The sequence below is a fragment of the Capsicum annuum genome, chromosome 2, assembly GCF_002878395.1.
Source record: "Capsicum annuum cultivar UCD-10X-F1 chromosome 2, UCD10Xv1.1, whole genome shotgun sequence".
Taxonomy (NCBI): Eukaryota; Viridiplantae; Streptophyta; class Magnoliopsida; order Solanales; family Solanaceae; genus Capsicum; species Capsicum annuum.
The window spans coordinates 17939583-17966639 of NC_061112.1; positions in this window are offsets into that span (position 1 = coordinate 17939583).

Consider the following 27057-nt stretch of genomic DNA (forward strand, 5'->3'; position numbering starts at 1 on the left):
GTTTTTATGTAATTCTCAAATAATACATGTTACTATTGGACAATAAAGTTTTGAGACCGAAAATAATAATCGAGACAAGAAAAATATATTTCACCAATATTTTTATTGATTTCAATAAGTGAGTGTTACAATCTCTATGATTCCTCTGATTCACCTTTTCAAATATAAATTCAAGGACTTCGAGCTTGATCTTGAACTTGAACTCAACTTGTGAACTTGATGGATTTGATCTTGACTTGTGCTTGAATCCAAGGGCTTAGGAGCTTGTTCTTAAATCTTGCGGTCTTGATCTTGAATCTTGATTCGTAGATTTGATGAAATTGATCTCTGCTAGTACTTAAAATCAAGGGCCTTTGAGCTTGTTCTTGAATTTTATAGTTTTCATCTTGAATCTTGATGAACTGATCTTGAATGCTTGAATTTATCGAAAAATTTGTGGTGTTTGATCCACTAGCTCTCTCTTGCTTCTTGCTAGACTTTTTGGTCCTTTTTTATGAATTATGAGATCCTTATTTATAGCTGTAGGGAGTAAACAGCCATGATAAATATGAACTTCATTTGACCAATCAGATTTATGTGACATGGTCGTGATAACTATGAACTTCCTTTGACTAATCAGATTCAAGTGACATGACACTTTTTATGGGCTTTTAATTCACTAGGCCTGCTGCATCATTTGACATATGGCATGGACCTATTGTCTTTTTTATTTGAATTGACATGCCATGTCATTCAACACGTGGCACTCATTTGAGCCTCTAGCATATGACAATATCTTGGGTTTAGCAAAGTGAGCTCATCATTTGTAGCCAAAATCAATGGGCTAGCCCAATAGAAATCGGGCTTTAACTAAATCCATATATGTTTGGACTTAAATAATTAATTTAATTATATTAACTCATATTATTTATTTCAAATTAATATATTTTGAATTTAATATAATTTGAATTTCTTATAAATTTTAATTTAATAAAATTTCATTGCTCATAAATTGCCTCCTTACTTTAAGACTTGTTGGAGTATTAATTTATTTATACTGAAGCCGAGTCTTGAAGTACCATCAAATCAAATTAAGATCGAATTAATTTATATATCGAGTTATGTGCACTTTCAACACGCATATGTTTTAAAAAGAATCATTTGACAATGATTATGTTTCCTGGACCATCATACTTTTAATATTGGAAAGTCCAATTACTCTGTAAACTAGTCACATGCAAGTGATAACTAGAATTACCCTTTTAAATCACGCAAACATAAAGAGAACTTCAACCGCATTTAGGATTTAAATTGGTATATCACCGCCTCAACAGGCCGTGTTTGAGCAGAAGACAAATTCTGCTATAGTCGCCTCTTGAATCTATAAATACCAATGATCCATCCAAAAAATTATTCAGTTGATGCATTGTGTAATTTTTGTTGGTGGTGAGATCTGATCTTTTCTATTGGTCTTTGTGTAAGTCTCTTTTTTATGCTTTTGCTTTGTTTCTTTTTTTTTTTTTTTGGGTAGGGTTGAATAACAAGCTCTTGTTCAAGATAATACCTTCTATATAAAGGCTATAATCTTATGGTGCAAAAGGATAGATACTTGTTTCATCCCTAAGAAAAGGTAGTTTGATGGTAACCTGACGATGCACAAGGATGACTACTCTCCCCTACTTAAAATATAAGGTAATTTTATGGTAATCTTATGGAGCATAGGGATGAATACTCGTCTCCACCATAAGAAAAGGTAATTTTATGGTAATCTTACAGCTCATAAGGATGGCTACCTGTTCCCGCCATAAGAAAAAGTAATTGTGTGGTAATCTTACGGCACATAGGGATGGTTATTCATCTCCGCCATAAGAAAGGGTAATTTTATGGTATCTTACGGCACATAAGGATGGCTACTCGTCCCAGCCATAAGAAAATTTAATTATGTAGTAATCTTACAAAGTATAGGGGTGGCTATTCGTCTCCGCCATAAGAAAGGTAATTTTATGGTATCTTACGGTGCATAGGGATGGCTACTCATCCTTGCTATAAGAAAAGGTAATTGTGTGGTAATCTTACAATGCATAAGGATGGCTATTCGTCCCTTTCACAAGAAAGGGTAATTTTATGGTATCTTATGGAGCCATAAGAGAAGGTAATATTATGGTAATTTTATGGTGCATAGGGATGGCTACTTGTCCCCGCCATAAGAAAAGGTAATTGTGTGGTAATCTTACGGCACATAGGGATGGCTATTCGTCCCTTTCGTAAGAAAGGATAATTTTATGGTAATCTTACAGCGCATAGGGATGACTTAGTCAAGATTATTTTGTACCTATTATTGTACGCCATTGATTTAACCCTTTTTATTTTCTTTACAGTTTGAAGAGATGGTGATTTTCAGACACTACACCTTTCCTACCACCAAACCCAAGTATCTTGTAGTCAAAAATGAAGATGGGCCCTAACAAACTCCACTTTTAACTTACACTCCATTGACTGGTCAGTATTCAAGTTCGTGGCCTTCTTTAAGAACCCATTTTCCATGACGAATTGGACTTTAGTACAAACCTCTAATTCTGATCAGTCATTCAACTTGTTCTCTCTTCAAGTGTCGGATCATTATCATGCAAATATCGCAACTCTACTCCAAAGATTAGGTCATCGTATTACTTTATTAGAGATATATTGGAGAGCTACAATGACACTTGAGGGAGAGTACCATCAGATTCCTAGGTATTAGGAGTGGAGAGAGAATATACTCGATAGGACCCAAGAAATTTTAAGTAAGGTACAGATTTATGATGTCATTTATGCATCACTTTTGACTTATGACCATAACTCAAACATACTTCAAGAATTTTGTGAAGCTTAGTGCCCCAAGAAATATATACTTCTCACATCTATTGAGGAACTATCTATTTCTTTATGGGATTTGCATGTTCTTGGAGGCTTCCCAATTCAGGATACTCTTTATGAAGAAGTAGTTCCTGAGGCCAAATAACTTATAGGATTAGATGCAAAAAAAGGTAATATATTTTTCTCAATCTTGTGAGTACTTATTTGCGGCCTTTCATAACCTTCGAGATGCGAGCCAAGAAGTATCATTCAGCAAATGGATAACATTCTGCTACAAAAAACCTTCAAAAAATAACCCTTCTCCACCGAGACAGGAAAAGAAATCTGCTTGCCCTGAATTGACACATAACCCTAGCAGGGTTTTACCTGATACACTAAAATGGTCACACGCTGAAGAAAATGTATTTTCTGAGCTTTGGGTGAACCGTGATAAAAGAGATGACACATATCTGGCAACTTTCTTGTTTTGTTGGTCGTGTGCTTTTGTTTTTTCAAATATGGAAGGTAACTTGATTCATTCTAGGACTTTCAAGATGGCATACATGATGGAGAGTGGGTAGATGGCTGGTCTTTCAATATTGGTTATGGCTAGCATTTATAGTGGACTAAATAAGATATTTTCTTCAATGCAACTCGATTAAATCAAGTTTTGTTTTCCTATTCACTATGTGTATGGTTGGATTGCTCATTATTTCAGTACCCATTATCCATTTTCTAGTGGGCCGTCTGTTCCCACTATGATTATATACTCTAGAGAGGGCAGTGCAAAATATTTTAACAAAAATAATGCAAGAAAGCATATCCATAGTGGGGAGAACATGGTTTGGAATTCTACCATCCAGGACAAAATGCACCCTTACTTTTATATGGATAATGAGAATGCCCCAGAATTGAAGATGAGCTACTTTATAAGTATTTGTTTCAGCTATCTCATACTTAGATGCAAAAACATTCATCATTGAGTGATATAGTCCACTTCACTTTAGCCGACAGTTTGGATTTTATTAGAATATTTTGGGCATCATGAAGAATGGAATTCGTAATGCCACTTTAGAAAAAGGACTGATATTTTGGAGGATTTCTACATTGAGCCGATCATCCTCACGAGCATTTTTTCCTTCAATTTAGGCTAATGTAGGCAAGTTATTTAGAACCAACTATCAGGCTTAGTGGAAAAGACTCATGGGAATTTTCTTAATCATCACCTACATACTTTAGTGAACATTGTTGGGTCAACTACCTCCTTATATTTGGGGAATTCTAATGAAGTGCCTTTAAATGAGGCGCTTAATACGGATGTTCCTGCTTCTTTGGATGCTATGCTGCTAAATTAACATGAAAATGAGAGATATCAAACACCTCCAATGGTATACGAGGGAAGGACTCCTACTCAAGCTATCCATGTCTCTAAAAGGTTATCCTAAGATGAAAGTGAGAGTAGTAGTAGAGACCATTTTTGGAAAAGAGTAAAGGTATATTTCAACGATGCGAGAGGTACTAGTCCACCTGTGATTGAAATTTGTGATGACACGAATAATCCTTTGAGGACTATATTAGCTCTTATCGAGAAGTTGTGGTTAAGACATCTATTTTACTGATTGTATCTTAATGACCTTATTTTTTATTAATCCCCTCTTTATTTGTTCTTGTACGGTAGACTAATGCTATAGCCTTGCAGCGTGAAGGGTCACATGATACTGATGATTCTGTATCTGGCCCCGATGTGATAGAACCACCTTCTACAACTAAAATAGAAGAAGGGCCAACTTCTGTTTCTTTTAAAAAGGTTAAAGCAACCTTTAATTCTGACTTCTGTAAGCCCCCATTAGCTGTTATATTTGTGTTTGATGGAAATAAGGTTGTCTTAGATGCTCAGAAAAACTATATCTCGGCCCTTTGGACCATAATTCAAGGTAACATTTCTAAGTGTGATGTTGATTGCACTTCTTCTCTTGAAGATGAAATCCCATTAATCATCAAGGAGATGGATTGTAAGGATATGGATATTTCTCCATTGAGAAAGTTGTTGTACGATTTCTTTGACCTTGCTCCTTCATATGACCAAGAACGATCTATACTTCATGATATGAATGTGGAAGCCGCCAGATCAGAGTTATTTTCTTATAGAAGGGAAATGTCTCTCAAATTCCATCCTGGAAAAGGAAGAGAAGGTTAGAGCAGCATCCTCCATCCAGCAATTACTACAAAATATAAAGAAGAAGATAAAATAATTATGTAGAAAGGTGCAGGTTTTCCAAAGTCTTTTAGCAGCTGCTAAAAATGAAGCCAGAGAAGCAAGGCAAGAGGCTTCTATTTCAGCCAAGGAATTCCATACAAGCTTTGACGCAGACTTATCAAATGGTGCAGATCAGAAGAAAGAGCATCTAGAAGCTATGCACCAAGACTTAATCAATTACAAGTTATGTCTAGATTACTCTTAGGATATGTTTGTTTTTCTTCAAACTTCTTGTCTCATTATTTTAGCATTTTATTGAATAGTTGGATTTATTAGGTGCAATAGAGATTCCATTTTCTTCATATTGCACTTTTTTTTTAATATTCCTTTTGAACTTTAACTTCAAGAGTTGCTTTCTTATTTTGATGTGTTTATGTTGTAGTACTAAACTCTGACTTTCTCTTCAAACTTGTTGACTATTGGCTTCACGTCTTTGTCTCACAACCGGGTTATACTTGAAACTTTAGTTTGAAAGCCTTATGAATTAAAGCTTTTAACTTGCAAAGTTGATAATTGCATGTTTGGTAGATATATGCTCCAAATTGCAGGCTTCAGGTATTCCAAATCCTATTGAAAGAACTTCTTTTCTTTTTGATGGGTTGCCCCCATTGAGCAACAAGTATTTGGAATAATTCCAAAACTTAATTGAGATGAATGGAGGCTTAACTTTCATATGGAGGATCAAACAGGGACATGTATTTTTTTGACACTCATGTAACTGAACTTAGAATAAATTTCAAGCACCTACGTACCTCAGTAAAGAGGATCAAATCACAACGTAGTTCTGGGGTAAGTGTTTTTTTATGTCCTAGATTTTACCTAGGCCGCCCCTTTTGAGGATTTCAACCTAGCGGATATTTTTTTAAGCTATATATAATTTATCCTCTTTTGAGCCAGGAGTGGACATATAGTTTATACTCGTTCCTTAAGGAGTGTCATCTTTCTTCAAGGATAGTACTTCTTCAAGAACTTGGTATTGATAGGTCCAATCCTTGCGCCATTTGCATGGACAAACTTGTAAGCATCATTTTAATATACTTCTTATATGACATTATGTCCATCCTATTTTAGGTTGAATTTACCCAAGACTTATGAGAAGTACTAATGGGCCTTATTACTATAAGGACTTGATCTCTAACTTTGAAGCACCTCAAGAGAACCCTTTTATTGAAAGAACAAGATTGTTGGGCTTGATAATATTTAAGTTTTTATTGAGCCTCCAACCTCTTCTCATCAAGAGCTTCTAACTTCGTAAGATGCAACTTAGTATTTTCTTCGTCGGTGAGCCCTTATTGAATATCTAGTCTCAAAGAAGGTATTTAATTCTTAAGTGGTAGGACTGCTTCAACTTTAAAATCAAGAAAATATAGGGTTTCTTGAATCGGTTTGCGGTAAGTCATTATATATGCCCACAAAGCTTCTTTCATTCGGTTATACCAGTCTCGTTTGGACTTGGAGATGACCTTCTTCAACAAATTGCATCAAGTCTTATTGAATGCTTCGACTAGACCATTGGCGGTAGCATAGTACATAGAAGACTTGCGTTGCTTGAAACCAAAGAGATCACAAATATTATTTATTAGTTTGTTATCAAATGGCTTGCCATTTTCAATTATTATATAATGAGGAATTTCAAAGCGGTAAATGATATTAACTTGGATAAAGTTTGCAATATTTTCTTTCTTTACTTCCTGAGAACAACAACTTTGGCCTATTTTGAGAAGTATTCTGTTGCGGCCAAGATGTACAATTGTCCAATAGAATATTTTGGTAGTGGCCCAATAACATCTATTCCTTAAGCATTAAATGGACAGGATGCTACAGTTAGGTGTAATACTTCAGGAGGTTGATGTATGAAATTCTCATAAATTTGACAAGCTTTGCATCTTCTAGCATAGTCAAAGCAATCTTTCACCATCGTTGGCACATAGTATCCCATCCTTTTGATGTAAAAATGGAGCTTCGGTCTACACTGATGCAATCCATAAACTCCCAGTGCGCTTCTTGTAAAGGTTGAATTTCTTCTTTCTCTTCCAGACATCGCGCGAGTACTTCTTCAAATAATCTTCTGTATAGCGTGTATTTATAGTAAAGGAAGCAGTGTGCACGACGATGGATGTCAGTCTTTCTTCTTGGATCTTCTGGAAGTATTCTATAACATAAGTAGTCAATGAGAGGTTGTCGCCAATCTTACTTTACAACTTCATACATGGTGACTAGGTGCTCAACCTTATTTTCTACGTCTTCATACTCATTCAACGGGGTACCACCCATTCTTAGCAGATAGTAACTCGTGTCTGGTTCGAAAGAGTTAGAGTTGAGGTCAAAGAAGCTAGGCCATCATCTTTCTTATTTTCATTCTTTGGAACATTAACCTAGGGCATCAACTTGCTTATTTTCTTTCTTTGGAACATTCTAGAGGGTTACTCCTCCAAGCCATCCCATCAACTTTTCTGCATAATCATGATATGGTCTAAATTCAGTATTTTTGACTTCATAGCTTCCCAAAAGCTTCTTGATTACCAATTGGGACTCCCCAAAGACTTGTAATTGCCGTTGCTTCATGTCGACAACCATCTTAAGTTTGAGTATTATCACTTAATATTCAACAACATTATTGGAGCAATGAATTATCAAGGTAAAAGAGTATGAGATAACCTCTTCTTATGGCGCTCTTTGTGGTGTGACAAACACTACGCCAGCACCAGCTCTATCTCTATATGTGGCACTGTCAAAGTACATCTTCCATGGGGGTCTAACTTGAACAATCACTGCATCTTCATCAGGGAGTTCATCGGTCAATTTCTAATCATCGGGTATTGAGTGGTCTGCCAAGAAGTCTTCCAATGCTTGTCCTTTTACAACCTTTTAGGGGATGTACACAATATCAAATTGTTAAAATTGGAGGTACCACCTTGAAAGTCAGTCACTGAGGACTGGTTTAGATATTAAAACTTGATGGTATTTTACCTAGACACATGATGGACAATGTGTGTTTAAAAGTTGTGTTTCATCTTTTGAATTGAGAAATCCAATACCAAACATAACTTTTTGATCAGAGAATACTTCAGCTTATTTGGCGTCACCATTTTGCTCAGACAGTAAAGAGAGTTTTCTTTGCCTTCACTATTTTCTTGAGCCAACAGTTCTTCAACTTAGCTTTCTTGTGCCATTGTATAGAGCATTAATGGTTTTCCAGGTATAGGTGCTACAAGAACTGGAGGCTTTATTAAGTATGATTTTATACTCTCAAAGGCCTTGCTATAAGCGTGGTCCCATTCAAAAGGAGTATCCTTCTACATGACACGGCTAAATGGTTGATATTTTTTGGCCAGGTTCACGATAAACCTCCTTAAATATACTAGCCTTCCTTGTAGGGTGTTTGACTCATGAATGTTTCAAGACTCGGGGATCTTCAATATCGCATCGACCTTGGCTTGATAAATTTTAGTTCCTCTGTGTTGTACAATTAAGCCAAGAAAATTTTCAGAGGTAACTCCAATGGCACACTTCAATGGATTCATCCTAAGTTGATATCTTCGAAGTAACTTGAATACCATTCTTAGGTCTTTTAGGTAGTCATCTCTCTTTCTTTATATCACCACTAGATCATCCATGTAGCATTCAATATTTTTATGGAGTAGGCCGTCAAAGATGTTTTGTATGTCCCTTTGATAGGTGGTGCCAATGTTCTTCAAACCAAAAGGCATCAACTTGTAGCAATAAATAAATTTAGGCGTACGAAATGCAGTGAGTTCTTATCTTTTAATGCCATACGAATTTGATTTTTGCCGAATGAACCATCCATAAAGAACATTGCCTCATAACCAGTGGTGAAATCAATCATCAACTCTGGTATGGGGATTGGAAAGTCATCCTTAGGTCAGGCATTGTTAAGATCTCAAAAGTTGACACAAACTCTAATTTGTCCATTCTTCTTCCGTACTAGAACAATACTTGAAATACATATGGGATATTTCACTTCGCGAATAAAGAAACCTTTAATGAGTTTTTTTAAACTTTATTTTCAATTAATGGAACTAACTCTGTCCTAAATCGCCTTTGGGATTGCTTAAAGGACGAGCCTCGTTCTTGATCGCCAATTGATGGGTTGTTACTTTTGTATCTAAGCCAGACATTTATTTGTAGATCCAAGCAAAGACATCCATATATTTTTTGAGTATGTCTATATAAGTTATTTCCTCCTCCATTTCTAAAAACGTACTCAGGTAAGTTGGTCTTGGGTCTTTATCGGTTCAAATATTAACTTTATTCAAGGGATCTATTGTGGCCTTCACTCCTTCCTTAAGTTATGATTGAGCATCTCCAACATCTTTCTCCTCTTGAGGATCATTATCATTAAAGGATATGTGGTAACACTAGAAAGTATCTTCTATCCCTTCATCAACCTTTATTTGAGATGAGACCTCATTCTTATTTTGGGTTGTAACATGATATGAGGAGCCAACACTTTATTTATCTTCCTCACCTTCCTTGTTATAAACCATAGTATGAGCCTTTGCTTTTAACATCTTGTTCTATGAAACCTTTAGTTTTGTCTGTCACCTTATTCTAGAAGGAATCAAACTTTAGAATTCCTTCTGGATATTAAAAAAAGAGTGCATTATTGTACTTTGATGACTTTTCTGACGCTTGTTACTTTTCTTCTTATTTTGAAAACCCAACCTTTCAAATACATAAGTTCTTGAGGTTGATTCTCTATGTAGATCAAAGACAGAAGGTGTTTTATTAGAAGTAGTGGATTTTTTTCCATGGCGATGTAATTGCTAATTGCCCTTCTTATAGAAATGCAAACTGGAGGTGGTGGCATATACCCTAGGCCTTCACGTGCCTGCCTTGTTGTATTTTCTAATGGAAGTTTACCCAACCTATATGGAACATTAGGATTGTATCCATCCTTTGCAAATAACTTGTAAGCATTTGGATCAAAGCCTTATTTTGTATGTTTCTCAGGGAGTTTCATACCTTGTAGCCTATTTTGAGCCACAGACTCTCCAAGTAGACTTGAGGATGGATTTATTACATCAATTTTCCTAATAGGTAGAGTTAGACCTCCTAGTATATTATCTTTTGCATTTGATGAGTTATTTTTCTTCCTGTTTAACTTTGGTACGTAGCGAAGAATAGGAATTGCCTTTTTTTTTGTAGATACGATGTTTTCGTTTTACAAAATGGAGAAAGGCTCCTAAGAGGAAACTTTTTGAAAATCACTGCGACCTTCTTATCTAGAAGATCATCACACTTGGTCTTGGTGACTTCATCAACCCTTTTCTCCTTCACAACATAATTCTTCAAGTAGAATTTTGCATCGGCAAAGTGTGATTCAGCTTTAGTGAATGACTTATCATTGGTAACTATATTTCCTTCCACCCCACCTTCGATATACTTTAGGCATTGATAGTAAGAAGATGAGATAATTTTGTTCTTGTGTACCCAAGGCCTACTAAGTAGTATATAATATGAAGTCTTGGCATCAATCACATGCATCAATACATTTAACCAAAAATCGTCCATACAAATTCCCAACTTGATCAATCCCATGGCCATCTGACCCCTTTGGTTGAAGCCCTCGATCATCAAACGACTTTTAATAAGTTCATCAGTAGTGATGCCAAGTTTCTTTATTGTGCGAATAGGTAGAATGTTCACTTTGGATCCCTCGTCTACCAAGATTCTATTTATCTTCTTTCCTAGAACTTCACTCACCATGTACAGAGGATGATTGTGTAGGGTTTCATAAAGCAGAAGATCGTTATTTGTAAATATGGTTCTAAGAGGCTCTGTAGGCTTTTCAAAAGAGAAAGTAACTTCTACCAGTGGGTTTTTACCCTTTTCCCTCTCTTTGCCAGTATTAAAACATGATGCCTCAATGTTGACTTGAGCAGTCTTTGCACTAAACCAACTTGGTAAGAATTCTTCCAAAGTCACTAGACATCGTGGCTTTGGGGGTGAAGCTACATTACCCTCGTTTTCTTTGAATGCTTAACCAACCTTTATTTCCTTGATTTTTTCACCATCTTCCTTCTAGTTGGCCACTCGAATGACTTTTTTGAGAGACTTATCTTCTTGCGTCTGCGCCTAGTCACCAAAGTCCAACCATTGTCATAATCTTTGTTAACTAAAGACTTACCATGATATAATGGTTTGTCCTTATATTCCTTGACACATATTTGGACCGGATTAAGCAAGCCAAAAGTGACAGAGATTTGATGAGAACTGGCCGTCTCGTCATCGAGGAAAATCTTCTTCTCATTTTCTAGTTGTATGACTCTGTCCTTAAAAATAAAACACTTTTCTAGAGGGTGGCTCATAAGCCTATGATACTTGTAATAATTTGGGTCATTGGTCCTTTCAGCTTCATCGGGCCGCTTCATCTCTGCTAGTTCAATGAGCTTATGCTTAAGAAGCTCATTGAAAATATCGGCCACATTTGAATCAAGGAATGAATATTTTTTTCTTGCATCACCTTTAAAGTTAACTTTTGATTTGGACATGCTCGAGAAGTCATCTTCACATTTTACTTCTTGCTCACCTTTGTGGTGACCTTCACAGGAGCCATGTCGATATTCATGGATTCTTTGTTATCATTTTTAGGACAAACTTACCCCATATTTTGGGTTCCTTCTTATCTTTTCCCCTTAAAGAGTCATGAATAGGCGTTTACTCCCTTTCCAGCAGAAGACATACTCAACTCCATATTGTGAGCACGCGTAGCTAACTCTTCAAAGATTTTGGCTTAATGCCTTACAATATATAGAAGAGCTCCTAGTGTATTCCTTGGACGCACATCTCTATAGCAGAATCTTCGCTGAGCCTATCTTTGCAATTTGGGCTCGTATTTTTCCATCGATTGATAAAGTCGATGGCTGGCTCGTTCTTTCTTTGCTGAGTATTTATGAGCTCTACTATGCTCACTATATGCCTTATAATATAAAAGAAATCCCAAAACTCATACTCTAGTTGCTCCCAACTATCGGTGGAGTTAGGCTCAAGGTTTTTATACTAATCAAAGGTGTTTTCCTTTAGGGAATAAACAAACTGATTGATAAGATATTCACCATAAGTTCTAGTATTATTACATGTCTCAACAAAGTGTGAAACATGCTGTTTCGGGTTCCCTTTGCCCTCAAATAATTGAAATTTGGGGGATGATAGATAGCAGGAATTTTGAGGCTATCAATTCTCGCATTATAGGTCTTGGCATACACTAGGAAAGACTTGGTGATAATATCATACTTTTCTTTAAGGGTCCCTTCAATGAATTCCTTCAATTGCTAAATCGGAATCATTCCCTCAGAAGAAACTTGTACTTCTTTAGTCGGTGGTGTTTGTTTAATAGGATGTTCTATCTCTTGAACCTTTAGAGCTTTTCCAGGTGCATGGATAGAATCTCCGTCTATCAGTCCATCCATTCTATCTACTAACTTATCGATATGAGCATCTTGATTTTGAACATATTTGGTCAGACCCTCAATTGCCTTTGTCAGATTCATAAGCTGCTCCTCCATAGATGATGCATCAGTCACCATTGCTTACATGATAACTAGAGACATTGGAAAGTAACATGAATTATCACATAAGTTGATCTTTAAAGTGCTCATCTTATGCGGTGTAAGTGGGATGATGAGTTTGTTGAACGATCATCACTCTTTGCACTAGAGTATTTTGATCCAGAGTGCTCAAGTAGAGCAATAGTCTTCTTAAGTGTTTCATCCATATTGCTTCCTTCTTCTGAAGCACTTAAATAGGACTTTGATCCTTTTAGGGTTAAAGATCCAAAAACTAGAGTTGGCACGAATGACACTGGATGTATTTATTGTCCTAGAAGGCTTGCCTTGCTCCTTGTGATAGCTCCCAAGCTTCTTAAAGTAACACCAAGGATGCTTTCTACTTCAGTAGACAACTTTAAATTAGCAGCATTTCTTTGAGAATTGACCTTCTTGGAAGTCATTTAAGTGTTGTTGAACTTTAAAATTGGAAAAGTTGAGATGAGAGGTAGAGATCATCCCACTGGGCATACCAGAATTCGTTGGACAATAAAATTTCAAGATCAAAAATAATAATCGAGATAAGAAAAATATATTGCAATAATCTTTTCATTTATTTCAATAAGTGAGTGTGACAATATCTATGATTCCTCTGATTTGCCTTTTCAAATATAAATTCAAGGGCTTAGAGATTGATTTTGAACTTGAACTTGACGCGTGAACTTGATGGATTTGATCTTGACTTGTGCTTGAATCCAAGGGATTTGGAGCTTATTCTTGAATCTTGCAGTCTTGATCTTGAATCTTGATTTGCAGATTTGATGAACTTGATCTCGACTTGTACTTTGAATTAAAAAGCCTTTGAGCTTGTTCTTAAATCTTGTAGTCTTGATCTTGAATCTTGATGAACTGATCTTGAATGCTTGAATTTGTAGAGAAATCTGCAGCGTTTGATCAACGAGTTCTCTCTTTCTTCTTGCTTGACTTGTTGGTCCCTTTTCTGAATTATGAGACCTGTTTTTATAGTTGTAGGGAGTAAAAGAGTCATGATAAATATGAACTTCCTTTGACCAATCAGATTAAAGTTACATGGTCCTGATAACTATGAACTTCCTTTGACCGGTCAGATTTAAGTGACGACACTTTTTATGGGCTTTTAATTCACTAGACTTGCTATATCATTTTGAAATGTGGCATAACCCTATTGGCTCTTTTACTTGACTTGGAATGCCACGTCATTCGACACATGGTGCTGATTTATGCCTCTAGCATATGACAATATCTTGGGTTTAATAAAGTGGTCTCGTCATTTGTAGCCCAAATCAATGGCTAGTCTGATAAAAATTAGGATTTAACTAAATCCATGTGTTTGGAATTAAATAAGGCATTTCATTCACGTTAGAAAAATATCTCATTTCAAGCTTTATGGAAAAATACTCATATCAAGGGACAGTATTTTAGTTTTAAAAGAAAATATCTTATCTCAATGGAAAGTACTTTAGTTTAGGGAGTTTCTCTTAACTGGCATAAACCATGCAAGCTACATGGAGTCCAATGTTTTCACCTCCTAAGGAAGAGACCTCACGTTGGGGAGAGGTGTCATACTCTTGCCCAGGAGTATAACCTAGGTTCAGTGATCACAAAATAAACTCGGCCTTGGGCCCAATATCAACTCCGCCTTAGGCTTAATAATAATCATAAACTCGACCTCAGGCCCAACCTACGGTGGCACGTAGTTTTGGGGTAAGAAACCGTAGTAACTTACCTGCTCGAGTAGACCCTTATAAAATCAAATAGAAAGATTTATCCAAATCAAAGGTTCTTGGCTCAACTTTGCTTTAAGTAAATTTTCCTAAGAATCCTCGGCCTGATTAAAATTGGTACAAGACATGAGATGAGATTCTCGCGGGACATAAGAACAGAAAAATTCTTCACCTTACAAGATACAACGAAAATTACATGCCTCATTATTTCCAACTTACAATTCTCCCAATACACCTCTAATCACGCAAGTTTGAGCCCCACTGCATAGTACTCCTATGTTGAAGCCTAACTTAGAGAAAAGAGGTACTAGTTTAAGCTATGCGACTACATATTCTACATTCACTTAAGAAGATTTACTCCACCTTATCACTACTGTCAAGCACACTCGAGTTTTAAATCAAGGAGTACTAACCCTACAGTGCATTGATTTTATTTTCAACAATCACAACATTCAAGCCTAATCATTACTACAACCACTACATGGATCTCCCCACTAAGACCAGCCAATTCTATTATTCTCACTAAGGTTTTCTCTACATAACCCCATCTTAACTATCTCACATAACGAAAGTTCATCTCCTTCTTCTCCCTTCTCCTATAGCCTTAGCACAAGAAATCACATCAAAATTTTCATCTTCAAAACATCTACTCCCCCACCTAACACACTACTACGCTTCCACAACCACCATCATACTAACATACGGAGGGTCTTTAAGGGACCAGAGCATAAGGATTATGAATGGATGTAACGTTTGTCAGACCACAACTTATACTTACTGCTCTACTCAAGGAGCAACATGAGGTAAAGATATGATAGAATAGACACAAAGTACTTTATATATTTAGTGTCCGGATCATAAGTAAAGAGTCGTTGGCATACACAAAATACTACATGATTTCTTTGGGCAGACTACTATGAGAAACATGGGTGTATATATCTTGAGGTATATGGCGTAAAGCCGAATTTATATAGTTAACAATTAAGACAAGGATTGCCATTTGATGCAATTGATCCTCAGTTAACGAACTGAAATTTCCCATGAGTTAGGATAAACATTATCACTTTGGCTAATTCCATCATAAAATGATTCAGTGTCAAATAGAAACATATTCTTTTTAGCACCAGGCATGCTGTGAGATATAGATTTGGATCATGAGAAACATAACAGATGGCTTGGATTTTTGGAATATTGGATCACTGAGTGACATTACTACTTCTTGTTTGGAGGTCGGAGCATGACATGAGTTATATAGAGAGCTCAAACCTTAGGCATAGGCAAAACATGAATACATAAGACATTGTAGATGTCCATTCAAATCAATGTAGGAGGAGCTTGCCTGAGTAGGAACTAATTTTGCATTATTCTTACTTGAAACTTGACACCACAAGAAAATTCGGGAACTACTTTAATCCATCATCTCCCCCTTAGACAGAAGTTACACCCTTAGACTTGCAGACGTAACCTCTTATCAAAATCTGTAGCCACAACTCTCAATGCAAAATGAGACATCACCATAAACTTAAACTCTAAACTTTCCTTGATGAACTATACTCTGAAGACCTTGCTTTCCGAAAAATATTACTATTAACTTTTGCTAACCTCTATAGCCATTACTCTACATCTCTCACTCTCATGAGCGAATGCATCCACACTCCTTATCACAGAGGGGTATCAATATACACATGAACACAAACTCCCCTTAATAAACGTATAAAGATACTAAATTCTTTCTAGAACCTCCCCCTTCTAGGGAAACTAAAATGTAATTTCCTCCAAGCCCCATGGTCATTAACTTACGACTACCATTCTCATAGACATAGAAACCCACGCTTCTAAAAACTTAACACTACATCTTCAATTCCTTAGAAGATTTGTGACCATTCTAAACACTAAACACTCCATCTAAACATATACCAATCTCTTATGCTCCACTTAACACAACTTACAACTTAGCAAAATTTGCGAAACTATACAAAAGGCAAATATTGCCTACCTATATTTTCTCAATTTTCCTCTAAGGAACATCATACAACAACTCCTTAGCCTTCCTCAGATGTCTCCATACTAAAAATTTGAAGAACGCAGACTAGGTACACCAAATACTTATACACATAAAACTTTATCTAACAATCGGCTACCTGGGGTTCAACTTGTTCCTTTATACTCACGTTCTTATCCACTTAACGACTCAACAAAAATTCTTCGTTCTAACACTAATACCATGCATATAAATATATCCTAATTGTCTACTTCTTTTCCACCAATTTTCAACCTAGGCTATTTTATACCTTCTATCAAGCCTATAAGTTCGTTCCCTCAAAATACACATCATTAGTCTTAAGCTACTATTCTTATCACCATACTTCACTTCTAAAGTTCAAGCCTATTGTCTAACAAAGCCAATCATATGGAGCATGGCATATACTATACTAACCACTCGAATAGAAATATCCACCTAAATCTCATATTTCATTTAACTATGGCCCATAAGTTCATCCTCTCCACGACATTATTTCTACCCTTCAAAATCTTATGCATACCTCCTCCATGTAGTACTAATTTACAACTACTAGAGAAAAAAATAATTAATGGACTAAAGTCACATAATAGGGATAATCGATCTTAATCGTATATTATAACCCATTATGATCTTATCTACTTATTCCACTCCCTCACATCATATTTAATTAACCATGTATACGCCAGCACTACCTTCAAAATTTAATGTACAACAATGAATTTCTACCCATAACTTATTGACCAATCTACCCCTTTCCATTCACAGCCTATGAACAATTTCTACAACCTCCATAACTATCTATTCTGAGATCCTTCCCTATTTTGAATAAATAATAATTATATCTTATCACTTTCTTCACAGACTATCATATAATTTTCAAATATCATTACCATATTAGTCTATCATGGTAAAATGGCAAACCACCTCTCAATCAATGGTTACACAACTAAAAATATTTATTTACACAAAAGTCACCCTCATTCTGACTTCTTACCTTATGACTTCATATCACCAATTTCTTGGCCCAATTTCACTACCAATAGGTCATGACACTTTAACATATACTACTACTTGGGTGGAAATACAGTTCTAATATTCTGCTACACATCATTCCCCTTATGCATGATATCTGTATCAAGAATTTTGAAAGGGATTGGATACACATAATACCTTAGGCTAAAAAGCACGATTTCATCAGGATCAATATTTACACTAGAATCAATACACCTTGAAGTACTAACGGACTCCTCTCAAGTCCTTGCATAATTTATAATCTTTTATGACTCAATCAAAAAAGACCATACTATTTAGATTCTTGACTTCTATACTTAAATCACCTAAAAAATAAGACATATCTGAGAACATCAGAGTAAGATTTAGGATGACTTTACTTTTGTATGGGCAACACCATAGCACGAACTAGAGTATGAAAGAGGAATATTCTAACTCCATAGCACGTACTAGAACATAAAGAAAGCGAGATATTCCTAAATGCCTTGTAGCCTCCTGCTTATATGTGTGGAGCGCTACACACCCATAAACAGGACTCTGCCCGACACGATTTTGCAGACACTCTGGGACCATGAACCATGCTCTGATACCAAGTTTGTCACAATGCAAACAGGGGCCCTAGCCTTAACGGGCATCTCTAGCTGTGGAGGCCCGAGTGCCTCTTTTCTTTTTGTTAATCACTAATACCATTCACATATAATAAAGTGAAATGCTGAAGCAAACAAACGGAATCATGGTCATACTGTAAGTTCAATTTAACAATACAGAATAAAATCAATAGACATCTAGACAATATCTATCTCAGTCTGTAAAATCTTTAATACATCAGAATATAATAACTTGTTTAAAAATGGGACAAGACCCCCAATCAGACCCAAAACTAAAATGCAAAAGAACACTCTAGCAAAAGTCCATCTAAAATAAAGAAGGATCACCAACTGTACAGTTTGGTCTGGAGATTCTACGATTTGGCAGAACCCCTGGACCGAGCCTCAAACCCTGAAATATAGGGGGTCAATGCAAATATACTGGTACACAGAGCAATCCAAAATAATGTGCTTACTTATAGATAACATAGATAAGAGCAAGTCTGAAACATCATGCATGAAATAGTTAAAAAACACATGAGCTATTTCAATGATCTTAAAATGATTTTTGACAATACAATTCTGATCTTTGTATTACTTCTTAGTTAGGTAGTACACCCTATAATTCTAAAACCCCACAAGCTATATGGAGTCTTCCCTTGACTCGACGGCCAAGCCCTCAACCTAAGTTTGCTATAAGAGTTAGAGTTTCTGATTCTAATTTTGATATGCCACAGGGCACTAGGCCAGAGTATAATCCCTCTTGGGGATACAATAACCCGTATCGGCTAAATATGATTTCAGGAAATGAGTTTTATGAACTCGTTCCTTATTCGGGTAACCACCTAACATCTCTTGAGCCCATTTTTAACCTTTTCTAAATAATCAATATTCAAAATTCACATTCTAAAAATATAAGTGAAATCAGACTTCTATTATGGTCTGAATCTGTTATGGCATTATATGGGTTGGTGTCGTCACACCAAGACTTGCAAGTCATATTTCTGAGCCATAAAATATCATCGTAAAGTCTCTTCTTTTAAGCCTAAGGTTTGGACCACCATACTTCCAACAATTTATGAAAATTCATACTTCAAAACATTTATCAAATTATGCAAAGATCACTCTTTTCAACATTCCAACAAACATGTGGTGCTTATGAAGTTTGTGTCAAAATATGCAACTCTTTCTCTATATATCTTCAATATTTATCAACTTGTAATATCACCCTCTCCTTAATTCAAAACAATAATAAAGTCATAAATAATAATCAATACATTTGTATCTTACTTCTCTAAAAGCAATTTAAATGGCTCATAATGTACGAAAACAAAAGGCTTAGTAACAAGAGATGGGTTATAATTATTCATGCTATAAATTAAGCATTCAATATCAATTTCATACATACGTATATATGAGTACAAATCAATTTAAGGAAATGACCTCAAGACCAAAACAGTAATATCATTTAAAGAGTGCATAATGCAAATTACAAATGCAAATTTCAAACCCCTTTATAAATTCATGATCTTTATAACATTAAACCTTATTCAATGTGTTTTCAAAAAGCCTATGTATTTTAAGAAAACCCCACGTACCTTAGATTATAAGGTTTAAAGAGTAGAACTCAAATCTTGATTCCTTCCTTGGAAATCTTGAACTTAAGGAGTGATTTTCTAGATTTCTTGTTTTTGGAGGAAACCCCAGTTTGATTTTAATTTTTGAATGTGAAAAGAGGATTTTGATGTTGTAAACTAATAGAAAAATGGATAATAATGCTTAGGATACAATTTATATTTGTGGGGTAGGTTTTATAGTGAGGAAAAGACCGAAATACCCCTAAAGAAACAAAAGAAATCTCAAACTTCCATCAGTTGACGACCATGGTGGATAACGCATCACTCAGGTGATAGATCGTCACCTAGGTCATCACTTTTGGGCTGGATTTTAACACTTACTACTCTAAGCTGACAACTAGGGTTGATAGGCTATCATGTAGTTGATAGGTCGTCAGCCTCATCGTTATATTTTTGCAGACAGATACTTTGAAGTAAAATAAGCATAACTTTCTACTTAGATATCTGATTAAGGTGAAACTGGTTGCGTTGGAAAGAAGACTCAAATACCTTTCATTCAATATATAGTAGGCCCCCTAATTTGATATATACAAAAATTTATGGTCGATGAAAGTTTACCCAAGTTTAGACATTCATAAAAACATAATCGATAGAAGAGTTTTCAACTCGTCTTTGAGTTTGGGGATTTTTTTTGTGACCTCAATTCATATTCAAAGGTATTCACACACTATAGGATTGATCATCAAACATATATTAACAAATAACCTTTACATTCGGGTCTATACGGTAAAAAAGATGATTCAAATTTTTTCATGAAAGTGCGGTGTTTTATAGGAGCATACCTTGACAATTGATGGATTTCAAGGCATACTCTTGAATAGACATCCTCCCTTGCTTTAAGTTCACAAACTCTTCCACCTTTGACTCCCTCAACTGCTGAGGAAAGAAGTGGTCTAAGAAAGACTCAGAGAAGTCCTCACACATAGTGAGACTAGCATCAACACCTCTAGATATGTCCCACACCTCGTACGATTGGTACACTACATCTTTCAATTGGTATAAAGAAAAATCAATGGCCTTAATCTCTAAAGCATGCATGATTTAGAATATCTTATCAATTTCATCAACGAATCCTTGAGGATCTTTCTCAACCTCCGTACTGGAGAACATAGAAGGGCTCAACCTCATAAATTGGATAATTCTTGTGGCATCAGAAAAAATGACAGCCAGAGCACCACGCTCCACTTGAGAATATAATAATTTTGTCAAGAGGTTGATAGAGCAATAAAACTCGACATTAGTAGCATCCCCTTAAGGTGACAGAATAGGAGGGTCACTCTCATAGTCGAAGTTGGTACGCATAGGTGAAATCCCACAAAGATGGTCGGATGCCACAGCCCTAGCCCGGGTCTAAACTCTAGAAATTGGACAGGTGTTGTCTATAGGGCACTCAGAAGGGTTTACCTTAGTCTCAGATCTCCTGGGAGGCATGATCTGAAAGATAACATATAGAAATCAGAGGAAACCAAGACATTAGACTTTACAACTTGACATTCATAAAAGAGACTCTACTTGAGATAGTATTGTGAACACCCAACTGACTATGAACCTAGGTTGTGATACCAACTTGTCATGCCCTAAAACTGGGCCATGTCGTATGGGTACCTCAAGCCCACATGGACCAAAGGTCGCCCTGATAACCCATCATAATCATCACATCAATCACATAGGTCGGGTGAATCCCGACCATATAATAAGATAGAAGAAACAATACTAGAATTCATAACTTAAACATAGGTAATCACTCCATTATATTTATCACAATAACAAATATTCCCAAGTCCATAGTTATCCACAATACCTCTATATAAAATAAAGTTTAGAAATGTATATGTCGGGACAAGCCACTGACAATAGCCAAACTAAGTCAAAATAAGACTAAGTCTAAAGATAGGGGACCATAAGTGAGTTTCTTCCGAAATAAGAAATCTCACCACTTCATAGTTAATTCACGAACCACTTCAATTACCTAATCACTATGCAGGAAGAGTACATGATGCTTCAACCCCTATCTTACATAGGGAGATAACTTTCAGATATGGTATGCAGTTTGACCACTTGCATATAACTCAAGGATAAGGATAAAATAGCATCATCATTCAACAAGTAAATATATATCATATTCAATCACATTCATAACCTTATCCATACATATAGACATATCACATACTAACCGAGGTGGCAAGTCTTACCAGCATATTTGAAACACTCATTCATCATACATGCAATGGAGGACTCCAACATTCCACACCTATAGATTCAAGCATTTCTTGTTAGGCATAGAACTTTAACCATATTCCCATATCATCAATTAAGGGATTCTAACAACATACACATCGATTTAAGTGAGGGACTCTAACTACTTACACATATTCACTCAAGTAAGGGACTCTAACCACATGCTCACATATTAATGAATGGACTCTAATCTCATGCCATATTAGATAGGGGACTCTAAATTCCTAGTCAATTCATTTGGCGAGACGCTTCTACCTCATGAGATATCATTATGCAAGGGACTTTAACCATAAGCAATTCTATTCGAAAAGAGACTTTAATCACAAGCCATCATGACTATCATTAGTCAACATTGGGATTCTAACCCTTTATCCATGCATGCACCTACATTCAATTCCACACATAAGGACTTTAAACCATTTAGTTAATTCAACACCAAATATGGCTATATGGTCCTCATGGGAGCCTTAATTGCTCTACCATTTCAATAGGCCAATGCCTTAATTCAACTCATCATACAATTTAAACTATGGTCCTCATGACCCTTAAAATCCATTCACCCTTCATTAGCAATTCTATACCACAATTTAGTTCAACACATAATTCTAGGTCATTTTTATGTTAGGGACTTTAACCCCCTTCTTATTCACCAAACCATTAAGGTCATCAATTACACAATACATGTCTCATTATACCATTACATTATCAATTATAAATAATTCATACATAGTGTGCCATTACCCTAGTTCAAAACATCATTATTATGTAACTAGACATCTCACTTAGATATTTTCCTAAACACCTTGTGTAAATGCCTTTACCAAGGCAAATTTCATGGTAGAAATCATCAAAACTAGGGTCACTCAATACCCACATATTAGATAACATGAAAAAAGCATTCACATGTTCAAAATACCATCAATAACATATATAAACATAAGTCTAACCAAGGATCATCATTATTTATCATTAGGAAACAAAACACTTTTCATTTGATTTTAAAACCACCATGCACACTTATGAATCCAAGAGTTATTTAGCAAGGGGAAGAGGTACATGCCTCAAACAAGATTAATCCAAAAGAATATAGACTTCACTTTACCTATGAAAGATTACCCTTGAAACCCTAGCATCCAATCCTTTAAAGATAAGATTGAGAGAGTATTTAGGGGTTTGATCTATCAAAATGTATGTTTAGGAGGCTAAATACACTTTTATAGTGAGAGGTACTAGGTTTTTTGACATGGGAATTAACCACAAGTCCCTTCGTTAAAATCTTAAAATTGAACCATTGCAGGGGTATGACTCACCATATGACTCATTAAATAAGTCGTACCCTAAGGTATGAGTGGTAACCTAACTTGTACTATAGGATTCTCTTAGGTTACACACACTGGTAATGATATGACCATATACCCATGAGTCATATCCAAATGGTAAGACTCACCCCTAACTTGTATGCTTTACTTATAACAAGAACAATTCACTCCAAGCTAACACCTCACTCCATATGACTCACCTAGATATGGATCATACCCTAGGGTACAACTGAGGGGAGGTTCACTCATACCTAGGATAGTGATTTTTCCTTATAACACTACCTAAGATATGAGTGAGAAGGAGAAGGATGATATGACTCATATCTAAGGGTACTCAAGCCCCTAGTCGTACACACCCAAATACACCAAATTATAAAGTTTTTCAATGGTTCTAAGTCTAGTTGTTTCACTAACAATGAGGGAGAAGTAACATGGGTGAGTTAAAAAGATTCGTGGAGAGATTTTGATCCTTAAGTCTCTAGATGACAACCTTAAACAAACCGTAGCCCAATCTTCTTGAGAGGTTGTTAGAGAGATATTAAGGAGGATTTTTAATTTCTAAAGTTTACATAGGATGACCAATTTGGATTATAAGATATGGGGTCTTAAGTTATTATGGAGGGAATTATCCAAAATTCCCTCAGCTTATAAGTTGTATAAGACTTCACATGAGGGTGCAATTGGACCTATCCTCTTATACCCACATCATAGGAGTGGTACCTTCCACTCGTACCTAGATTAGGATGTTGGACAACATATTCTATCGAACATAAGACTCCCTCACCTAACCCATACCATCACCATATGACTAGTACCCTTCAAGTCATACCCTTGGCAAAAACATCTAAGCAAAACACTGGACAATATACGGTTTAGACCCTACCTCTCGTATCATGTACATACAACTCGTATGATGTCTTCTTATACCAAGAAAAAAACTTGGTAAATATCACATTGACCAATATATGACTAGGGTCCTAGACTCGTACCCACACCATATGAGTCAGGGTGTATGTTGTATAATGATTAGAAAGTTCTAAACTGAGGAAATTTTCAAGGGAAAAAACCTAGGGTGTTTCATAAAATTAAAAATAAAAAAATACTAAACTATGCACAACTCAACATAGAAAAACTAAAAATAAGACAGTTGCCTATTTACAAGTCCCTGATAAAGAAGGCAAAAATTTTTTTTGCCCAAGCGCACACGCAAGTGTACGTGGTCTCACCAAGTAATATAGTGGCCTTAAATAAAGACGAATAGCAACCCCTCAGAAACTTGTGTTGACAACTATCTAATTTGTGTTTACTATTGAGAATAATTGGTGTAACAATAACCAAAAAAGTTTGAGATATATAAACTAAAACTAAAGTTAACAATGTAGTAAATTAAATTTTCTTGGATAATCAATGGAGAGAAACCCAAGGTTAAGGCCTTGCAAATAATCATACTATGATATTGAACTTCATTGGTTAAAATAGTTATCTTGGTTGGTAATTCATGGAGTTGATATTACGATTATGGTCTTCCGAGCCTCTAATCTTCTATCTAAGTTATACCCACAACTACATCATTGAGAGGGGATGTGAGAGCTAAGCTAAACACATTTATATTCCATATGATAATGAACGAAATAGGTCACTTAGGTATATTACAATCCTAAGTGCAAATTATAACTTTGTTATGTCGAAGATTCTAATCCTATTCTATTTATTCCCACATATTATCTTCTTGTTCCTCCTTCCAGGCTCACAAGTTTACTATGGATGTGTTCTAAGGGTAGATAATCCTTAAAATAGAGATGAAAAAACTAAATAAACAACCAAATATTATAATAAACCAAAATAATATAAATTCAAAGACATAGAAATCATGTTCTTAGCCTTAACTCAGGAAAAGGGCTTTTAGCCGCTCATGGACATAATCGTAATTATGATAGATGAATATATGATAAAATTGATAAACAAACTAATATAAAATGATAAAAAACCTAATTGAAGTGTTTTAAAGACTCCCTCCAAGTTTAGAAGTCGTTCAAGGTCTTTAGTATCATACACAAGTGTCCTATTTATAGGAGGACAATTCTTGCCGATTTTTACATGGGTCCATGTCACGCCACTTATCGCAGTACCTAGGCCGTGCGATGAAACCTAATCATAGAGATAAACTATTTTGGGTCCCTTAGGAAGAAAAATATGTATACACTTCCCATAGCAGTGGATTGGGTCCGCGATGCGCCATGCACATCCAAGGTGTCCGTTTTATGTCAAATCTTGTCCCATGCTTTTGTCCGTCAATTCTATCCCTTGAGGTGTTTCTTAAACTTGATTTACAGCTTGTGTATCATCCATATATCATATTGTTCAACTAATAAAGCATACTATAACTTCAAATACTGAGAATTAGACTTCAAAACAACATAACATCCAAAACGGTGAACTAGAAACACCCGCTAAGAATACTTATTTTGTCATTTTGATCTTTAACTTAGTTTTGCATTTTGAATTGATTCAATTGCACTTTATACACTATAAAAATGTTTTTACACACATAATTACACAATCATACCATTAATAACTCATTACATACACTAGAGTCCAACGAGATCAACTAAAACAACACCAAGCTCAAGCTAGTAACACTAGTTTTCTCGTCTAAACTCTAAGGGACAAATTTTAGTCCAAACTTGTTTGAATTACACCTTAAACCTTGTAATAAAGTTTTTTAACACTTAGTTGCTCATTTATATCATTATTAAAAAATTAAGCAAAGAAGAAGTCCTCCATAGAAAGCTAAATAAACACAGATTACAACTCTGAGGTGCATAAATCCACCTCAGATCATAGATAGATATCACATCAAAGATGATAGTACAACATAAAATGAGCATAATATATATGTAATACAATGAAGTTGATAATGTGATGTAATGCAAGAGGTTGTTGCACAACCTCCGCATAGACCTATCGATCTATGCTCCTAAGGTAGGAGACATGGGGCGTTTTTTAATCCATATACAATCTAATATCCAATACCAATATTCATGACTCTTCACGACACATCCCTCAACAAAGGGTATATAATGATGTCACAAGCTAGTGTTTCTTGTATTTCCATAGTGGTACCAATGTTTCACAAGCACATATAATATAAGGATGAAATGCTTACAACCAATCCAGAAAGAGAATTTCGAAAGCCAACCAATATACTAGCCAGGTGAGCAAAGAATCCACTCAATATGCCAACAATTATGAATGTACTATAATCATATGCCAATAGAGTAAAATACACAAATATGCCATTGATACCACATAAATTCTAACTCAGGCTTTCACAAGAAAGATACCACCAACATATATCCAAAAGGCCAACAACATCATACACGACCCCCACGATCACACACAACATATAATTTCTCAATACCACCAAATAACAACAACATAGGCCTGCACACAAGCATAACATAGTAGTAATTCCATTTACATAAGTTGTTCCCGCACCAATAACATCATTTTATAAAATATTAATTACTCAGCCAAGTCTAAAGAATGTTAAGCCATAACCTATCTTAAATGATGTAAATCGGTATGAAAAAGACTTCAACACAAAGGTTTCGTCTTAAGAATGGACCCAAAACCAACTAAATACACAAATATAGAATATGCGCATCAAAAGAAAGCCCCCAATTTTAGGTCGGGGTCAAAACAGACCCTCAAAATGAGTTTTTAAAAAGGAAAGGTAAAATAAAATTTTGGTCCAAAAATATATTTCCCATGATTAAAGGAAATTATAGAAGAAAACCCAAGTGAAAATAAGTTAGAATTGGGGTTTAAATTGAGAAAATGCTACTTTTGGCTTTTCATGCTGAACTCCCTAAATTCGACTTTTTAATAAATGTTGTA